Source organism: Raphanus sativus, chromosome 4 (genome assembly GCF_000801105.2).
Source record: "Raphanus sativus cultivar WK10039 chromosome 4, ASM80110v3, whole genome shotgun sequence".
NCBI classification, from domain to species: domain Eukaryota; kingdom Viridiplantae; phylum Streptophyta; class Magnoliopsida; order Brassicales; family Brassicaceae; genus Raphanus; species Raphanus sativus.
In genome coordinates, this window is record NC_079514.1 from 37,796,507 (window position 1) to 37,806,307 (window position 9,801).

The following is a 9,801-nucleotide window of genomic DNA, read 5'->3' on the forward strand; positions in this document are numbered from 1 at the left end:
TTCTCACTGTTTCCTTGCAAAGAAAAAGCAAAAGAATCTAAAGATAACGTCTTGTAATGATCGTCGTACTGAAAAAGGTATTGTTTCTTGATAACCTCGAAGCTCACTCATTCTCTGATTCGATATTGGACTTTATAAAGTCAATGATTATTTTCTACTATCATGCACACATGAGCCATGGAATGGCGTACTCGCACAAACTCAATCATCACAGACTCAGAGTTATGATTTGTGATGATTACTTATCGATTTAAACAGTTTATTATAAATTAATACATGATTAACGTTCGTGAACTGAAAGTGGGTTGCACAGTCACCACAACCACACATGCATGTACATGTACATGTAGTACGTAAAATGATAAATCCTAATTTCAACAAAAATGTAAAATGTAATTAAAGCATTTGATCAGTAAAGTCAAATATAAAATGGAAACGACGTGAAATCAAATGAAAATAGAACCTTTTGTAGTTAATAGTAAATTCGAATGTCGTAATTGTAAAATTTGTTTTGAGAGAAATGAAGTCAACTATTTGATCACTAGAATCTGTCTAATCAACATATATAACACTTAAATATGAAATACATAATGCAAAATTGTTACTGTGAACATATTTGCATTATTTTTTTTTGACTAAACATATTTGCATTATTTATGCGTGCAAAAAGTTCAATAATTTTCAATCATTAGTTACTGTAACTTGATTAAATTGTACTATCGTATTTAATGTTTTAGATATATAAAAGTGAAGTGTATGGGAAGAATGGTAAGAAGAGGTAAATTTAAATGGAAATGATTGAAAAGGAAAATGAAAGTGAAGAGACTGTGTTGTGTAGTAGTCTCATGCCTTTCTCTTATTCCTATATACTCATGCTTTCTCTTGTTTCAGCTTTCGTGATTACAACAACACCTGTAAATACCCTCTCTCTTTTTATTTCATTTACACGAACATATAAAACACAAAATCAAAAACATTCTGGTAAAATGTGAAGTCAGAGAATGATCAGTGCTATATTTTTCATGGAATTCCATTATACGAAATATGAACAATTAAATAAAGAAGGAATGGAAAGTGCGGTCCATAAGTGTATATCAAAATGATTTCACTTGTGTACCTATAAAAGTTACTCCTAATAAGAAATGAAAATTTATACATATATGACTTATAGGAGTGGACACTTAGGAATCATTTCTTTTGTCAATAGAAAAGATCTCACAGTTGTAAAATATTTTAACATACAAATGAAGTTCACATAGAATCAGGGGCGATCCCAGAAATTATTTTCTGTGGGGTCAAAATATATATAAATTGTGTTTTAGGTGGGTCGAACCCACAAATCCGGGTTCATGCAAGCACATGTCAACCAAATTGACACAGTAAACTAATGTAAAGTGCTTACAAAATCAGAATTATATTATTTTTTGTGGTGTCAAGTGACACCACCACCTTACATGTGGGTCCGCCCCTGCATAGAATTATCTTTTAGAATGGTTTCATACTAATCTTAATTGTTTTTTTTTTTTTTTATTGTATAGCAATAACTTCTATGAACTAATGGGTCAGCCATATTAAAGCAATCTAAAAATGAATATGACTATGAAATCATATACATGTATATGTTTTTTGACCAAAGGTTACATGTACTGTATTAAGGTTTTCGTTTTTAATAAGTCAAAACAAGTTCTAGAACAGTAAAGTGACTGCATTAAGAAAAACAGAGGCATGATGGAATAGGCTTTCGTGAGTGGGAAGCAAAAGCAGCCTCACAAACACATTTATTTCTTCGTCTTTATAACAAAAAAAAAATCAATTTTCCAGATTATTTTATGTTCTCTATCTATGAAATTAAAGAATTCGTTCACTCTACTGCATAGAGTCATAGAGAGGAGGAACATAAATTCATAGATTACAAACACAAGATACAACAAAAATATACAAGCAAGTAATAATCAGTGTTACTTAGAATCCTGATGAGAAGGTAGTTTGGGGAGGACAAGTTTTATATTATTGGAGTCACTGTTACATATGAGATTGTGCTGTTGCTGTTGAATACATCCTTTCCTTTCAACGTCTCCTAGTTGAAATCCAAGGATAAAAAAATTGAGGTCTAGTACTAGTAGATTTCACATGGTTCTTAACCATGTAGAGAACATGAAGCTTTGAACTGTTTTGCTGACTTTAATTATATGTTGAGAGTTTGTAACATAGCTATCCATGGTTCACATCATGAAAGATCAATGGGAGTTTTATAGATCCATTGTATTCCACTGGTTTATTCAGCCACCTTTTGGCTTATTGGAGAAATATCTTCTATGGATACTATAGGCATCCCCTTATTCAGTAGTTCATGTAGTCTAGAGCAATAGTTGTTTTAAGCTAAGAAAATTAACTAGCATAAACGAGTGATCGACCTTATTGAACTTTTTGACAACATTGTTGGTTTTGTAATTTATATTGTTAAAAACTTTAACAAACTTCTACAAGGGAGTTCGCATCAGCCTTGTAGGTGACTTTTATTCTCTAATTATAGAGCTATTTTGTTTCTTTTCGATTTTATCAAATAATCCTCGTATGATCTCTCTGTATAAAAGAAGAAAAACAAGAAAGTTGGCATCATACTTGTGCACGTTGATCATATAAAAGTAATAAAACTAATAAGTCCAACAACATATATAATGTAACCAATACTGGCCAAGTGTTGGGCTTACATGGGCCATATCATGCGCAATTTGTATTTCTTGATTTTTTTCCTTTAGATTAACGAACGCCTTTACTATGTTTTTTTTTTTGCTAAAAAACTTTACTATGTTTCCAAAGCAATACGAATTCAGAGGAATCTACTCAAGTGTTTCCGCCATGAAACCACGGAGGCAGAACGCTTCAGAGAATTGTGTTAACATTACTCGATGCATTATGCGATCGACGACCACACATCATCAAAACTCATTAACGCTTCCTGTTGAGGTTGTTATACCGAGATATTCTCGAAGATGCCGTTGAAGTCTATAAGCGAGATGTCGTTGAGTATGCAAGCTCTGTCCTCCATGCTTCGTCGTCAAGATTTCACAGAGTTGTTCTTGACGAAATCTTGTGCTTGTCCTCAACTTCTTTTCGCATGCGAATATGACAACGAGAGCGAGTTTCTCTTCTTCTTTTCTTCTCAGCCTTAAAATCTAGATGAAAACTCACATGTTGTAGCGGCCAATCATCTTGCGTGCTCCCAAGTTCCTATAGATTCTCTGGTCATACCAGTGGCTTCTTCTGTCATGGAGCTAAGCGAATCTTGAAGGTGACGAAAATCCCAGTGTATGTAACGGTGATATGTAACCCTAGAAAGGGATGACATTCCTTGACCTTAACAAGATGAACTGGGTAATATAGATCAATGCGTAAGAAACTTAAATAATTATATGTGTGTGTGTAACTATGTAATATTTACGCACGGGTGATTTGTTTTTGTGTAATAGATAATATTTTGATTTAGTTATGATTTATAGATAAAGTATATTTTAAAATTTGTTGGTTGTTTATATCTTGGTTTGATGCTAAACTAATCAAATATGAAATCTAAGTAAATTTGATAATTTTTAGTGACATAGACAATTTTTATATTATATTTGTTTAAAAATTTAACTGTTTAATAAGCCTGTGTATACTAATACATTTATTTTTCTAAAACAAATATTTATATAGCAAATATTTTCTTATCTTTTTCAAATTTAAATGTCTCTTAGTTTTAATTTATACTGGAAATAAATGAGGAACATACAACGCTTAAAACATAAATTTTGATAACCTTATATTTCAAGTATTACATTCTGATAAATTCATCTAAATGATGATATATTATATAAGTTATTTTTTATTCGATCTATATCGTGTATGCATGAATAATATATATATATATATTTGGTTTGGAAAAAGATACTATTACATTTTTGAAAATAAATAGTTATTTTGACCAAAAATAATATATTGAATTTTGATAACTTTTGACCAAAAATAAGTTTAGTATTTTAATATGAAGCTACTAACCTTAATTTTTCGTAATTTTATAGTTTAAACATACTTGGATAGATTATATGTATATGAGAAAACTTCACCTTAATATTTTTAAAAACTAAGCTAGTGTTATATATTTATACTATTCAATAGTTTATAGTTGAAGCATTATAATATAAAAAATCAGTGTGGTTCAATATATATATATATATATATATATATATATATATATATAAATATATATATAAATATATATAACATATTTAAAGAATATATTAAAATGGTTATGTATAGATAAAAAACATATTAATTAACAAAATGGTCCTTGACGTGTTGATTGAAAAATGGTTAACATGTATTATAAGCAAATCGAAGGTCCATTAGAAAATTAACAACTTTTTAAATTAATAACGTTTGGAGAGGTTTCCATTTTTAATATATTACTTAATTATGCTAGATTTATAGGAGATTATAGAACATTTAAATTAGAATATTCCTTTTTGAATAGATTTGAATTCGGTAAATTAATATGCAGATTTCGTTAGTTAATGTATATCTTTTTGGTATGGAAACACATAAGATTAGGTTCACTCCGGTTTTGTCTCGAGTTTAGAAAAGCTAGGCGGTTCAAATTTAAACCGTACGTTTAGTTAGGAGGTAAAACAATTGTGTTTTATTCTAGTGGCAATCATTTGTAAATATTAAAAAAACTAAAGGTTAAATACTATTTGTACTTCACTTTTAATAGATTAGACTAGATTTTGACCCGCACGCCCGTGCGGGTATATATTTTTATAAAATATATGTGTTTTCATGTCAATATTAGAATTGAGCAAAAATCCAAATCTAAAAAATTGAACTGTTCCTGACCCAAAAAAATTACAGCACCCAAACCAAAATTGATTAAATATCAAAATTTTGGTATTTAGAGAACTGAAACTGAATCTGATCCGAACCGAAGTATTTCAGATACCTGAATGTATTCGGAATAGATTTATATATTTATATATATTATTTTTTAGACTTAATGTATATAAAACATTCAGAATATATATGGTATTTATAAGTTGGTTTAAATAATTGAAAATATGTATAAATAGTCAAATGTAAATATCTAAAATAGTTAAAGTATACTCAAATTACCAAAAATATTTAACATAATTATTGATTCTCTATCCAAATATTTAAATCAAACCAATTTAAGTGTTAAGTTTAAGTATTCTGATATATGTTATTCAAATTTATATGTAATATATTATTTTGTTTATATATTTTGAGAAATTTAAAGTATATAATGAATTTAAATGGGTTATCCGAACATGAACAAACCCGCAAAGATCCGAATCGAATCCGAACCACAATTTAGAAATATCCGAACATGATTGAAATCTTTGACCCCGGAAACCCGAAACCCAAACAGACCTAAACCGAACCCGAATGGGTATCCGAACGCCCACCCCTAATTCACAATTTTTTTTTCCTTTAAAAACACATCAAACATATGATTAATAGTAATTTATACGTACTATCATATAAATAATCACATATATTATATTTTCAATAATCACATATATTGAACATATTTTTTAATAATGGTCATTGAAAAATGTTTTAGTAAAAATATTTTTTGAATATATATATATTTTAAATCAATTTTTGATATAAGTGAAATTTAAATTATTATTTTGATTTGAAATAAGAGTAAACCCATTTTAATAAGAATGGATGGTTGATCTATACATTCTTCTGGCAGGACTGAGAGTAAAACTATTAATTCTTGATGTTTTTTCATCCTCCAATGGGTAGAAGTATGGATGAAGACGTTAGGTATGAATATTAATAGGAGTGGTTTAGTCAATCAAATATGTAACCGAAATATATATCCTTAGCAATATAATTGCATAATTTTGGAAGTTCCTAGATTCATGGTGTAATCAAATCTTTTTAATAATCACTAAGTTTATTATCCTAATAAATGCACAATATATAGGGACCAAAATCTTTTGATGTACTGGTCGAAGGTTCTATAATATAGGGACTAATTAAATCTTTCCTTATTAATAGATCTAATTTCGGTTAAGATAGAGAAACAAAATCGTAAATCTCGGTTAGTTATAATGATCAAAACTCAGAGTTTAATACCAATGGCATTCTATTGTAATTATTGTGCAAAACTAAGGGCTAAGTACTTTTGTACTTCAGTTTTAATAGTTTAGATAGATGTTTAACATATAAATAAAGTATAGTGTCAAAATGAGATAAATATAAGTATATTTAATCAATTGAGTTAGATGAAAATGCTTCATAGTTAATATAAAGCAAAATATTTAAATATAGTTCTAACACACACAAAAACATGAAAAGATTTAAAGAAAAATAAACTTCCTCAAAAGCAGTACCAAAAAAATTTAAATAAAAATAAAAACAGATTTATTCAATACCAAAAGGAAAACAAAAAAAATCCTAGAAATGTAATTATTTAAGTCTCATACGAATTGATCTATTACCAATTATATTGAATTATTTTGCTACGCTAATATCAAAACTATAGTGTGGCCTAAAAAATAAAACATTTAAATGTGGCCTAAAGCTACCGCTTCACCCGTCTTATGGTCGGGACGGCTTTGTGTGTTGCTTTCTTTCTAGTGTCTTAGTTTGAAGCTTCTGTAAGCAGAAATCTTCTTGTTATAAACTCTTTAATTAAGATAATCCCGAACAGAGAGTTTAAATGTGGTCTTTAAATGCTGTGAGAGGGAGAATACATTTTACATCTTCTTGTTACAAACTATTTAAGATAGATTTTAGATCCATGGATTGCTTAAGACAACTTAACCTCACCAAAAAATTATGTTTGTCCAAGCCCTTTGTAGATGATTGATAAATCACAAGTTGTAGATCTAGTTTTGTGCCATTTTTGGATTGTATCCAGTAGAATCTGAGTTACATAGTGTCTTATCATAAGTAAAAACTTCTAAGATATCATAGCGAAAGGTATAAAAGTAAGTTGTTTAGATGTTACTCCTATATGTTAACATATGTTCATTTATATCAAGCATTTTGTTAGTTGAATATGGTTTGTTCACTTCAAAGGATCAACGATATATAATGTCTAGTTTTACTTATAATCCAACATTAAAAATATATGTTGGTTAGATGAGACCACTACATTCTCAGGTTCTAAGTTTTACATATGTTTTTAGGAATTCAGACTATAATATAATTATTACAATCTAACATATCAGTTAACAAACAATAAGAATATATCATTGTTGTTCATCTAACATAAAGACACCACATCTTAAAAGTTGACAATATCTCGAACTCATGCACCTTAACTTGACTAAATGAGGCCAATATATACTAAACTTCACAATTCCACATTTTTCTCTTTCTTTTACCGTTATATATAGAAACCTCGGCATAATGTATACAGGCTAACATTTCAACTAAAAGTTGACAATATCTCGAACTCATGCACCTTAACTTGACTAAATGAGACCAATATATTCTAAACTTCACAATTCCACATTTTTCTCTTTCTTTTACCGTTATATATAGAAACCTTGGCATAATGTATACAGACTAACATTTCAACTAACAAAAAATTCAACTAATGCGTTATATGATTATATGATTATAACATAAGTTAATATCTACAATCTAACACTAGCAATTACATATTTGGTTAAATGTTATTTCTCTATGTTAATATGTTCTTTTAGTAAGATGAATAGACGATTTTAGCAAAAAAAAAAAAAAAGATGAATAGACGAGACCACTACATTTCAGTAATTAATAATTTCTATTGCATACTTACGAGATGGAAAAGAGTTTACATTATCATAAGCCAAATTTCAGTAAATACACATGACTCTGATCATCTATCATCTACATGACTCTTAGTACATTTTTAGCTAAACACATTAAATTGTTAGAGCATCCGCATCAATAACTAATTATTAGAGACTAATACCAAATTATTAGAGTCTCCGAAGAAAAATAATATTTAACATAGAGAAATGATTTGGGGTGGGGGGGGAACATTTGCACAAATCTGAGAGGAACATTTGCACAAATCAGAGAGCTTTATTTGCCACTTGACACATCATAATTGGTTTAATATTTTTCTCGAATTAAAATTTAATTACTTATGAAAATTGTATTATAATATTAATATACTAATTGAAAGATGCTATGTGAGAGACTATCTAATGCAAATGCTTTTATAGATATCAAAGTTTTTAGGTGCATGTTGTCACAGCCAATTTCCAGACCAATTTTATTCATGGAAGTCAATTTTTTTTATATTAAGTCTTATGCAAAGTATCTATAGTAATCTAATGTTTTGAAAAAATGTATAATACCTTAGGAAGTAAATAAGAGATAAGCTTTAAAAGTGTTGGGAGTAAGGAATAGTTTTCAGTCATTAGATCAATTCGATCTTCACCGTCTATTGAGAAGATGTCATGTATATAAATTTATAAAGGGGTCATGGCCTCATTTGTATCATGCAGAATGTGTAATTCTTGATTTTCCTTTAAATATAGAGATTTTATTCCAAAACGAAACAACTCTTTGGTTCACGAAAAAACAACACCAACTCTTCGGAATCTGTCTCCGCTATGAACGTCTCTGTTCTAACCATTTCTCCGCGTGTTACTCGAAGCTCATTGTCGATTCCTGATGACCTCATTTTCGAGATATTCTCAAGGTTGCCATCAAAGGCGATAATGAGATTTCGATGCATATCCAAGCTCTGGGCGTCCATCCTTCGCAATCAAGATTTCACAGAGTCGTTCTTGATCAGATCTTTTGCTCGTCCTCAGCTTCTATTCGCATGCGAAGATGACGATAAGTTTATCTTCTTCTCGTCACCTCATCCTCAGAATCCAGAAGAGAACTCGTATGTTGTAGCCGCCAATCATCTTGAACGTTTCCCAAGTTCATATAGATTCCCTGCTCCCAGCAGTGGCTTCTCGTGTTACGGATTTAACCTGATCATGAATTGCGATTTTGAGAATGTGATATGTAACCCCAGCACGGGACAGTCCTTGATCTTACCAAGATTGAAGTCTAGGAATAAGTTTAGCGTAGCATGCTATCTTGGATATGAACCCATTGCGAAAGAGTTCAAGGTATTGTCAATGGAACGCTCGTGTGAAAGCCGTGAGTGGATCTCTGTGAAGCACCAAGTTCTGACATTAGGAACCAATAAATTGTCATGGAGGATGCTCGAATGTTGCATACCACATTATTGTTCTCATAAGTGGATATGCATCAATGGTGTTATTTACTACGAAGCTCCAGATAACTGGTCTTCTGTGCCTTGCATGGTAGCTTGTTTTGATTTGAGTTCTGAGAAGTTAAGCTTTGTGAATTTTATGGAAACTACCAGTAGAAACATGCCTGGTTCAACAACTCTAATAAACTACAATGGGAAACTAGGTTTGCTTATGTCGGGAGATTCTAATGATGTTATAAATGGATCAAGTAAAAGACTTGAGCTGTGGGTTCTACAAGATGCTGGAAAAATGTGTTGTCCAAACATGTATATGTATTACCCCCTCTGTGGAAGGATGTAGTTGTGGAGAGAATGCGCATTGCTGGAATGATTGGTACAAATGAAATCGTCTTGTCCCCGATCTACCAACAAGTGACTTTCTATCTCATCTACTTCAACGTGGAGAGAAAGACAATCAGAAAAGTTGGAGTCCGAGGAATGGAAGCGTTTCAGGGTAAGAGATCTTACACCGTTCTCAACTATGTTGAGAATGTGAAGTTTCTTTAAGCATTTTA

At 30.3% G+C, this 9,801-nt stretch overlaps 1 pseudogene; it reads left to right on the top strand.

The window, feature by feature from the left end:
• The first annotated feature begins 8,627 nt into the window (after nucleotides 1–8,627).
• On the top strand, nucleotides 8,628–9,801 carry LOC108848405 (F-box protein At5g65850-like; annotated as a pseudogene).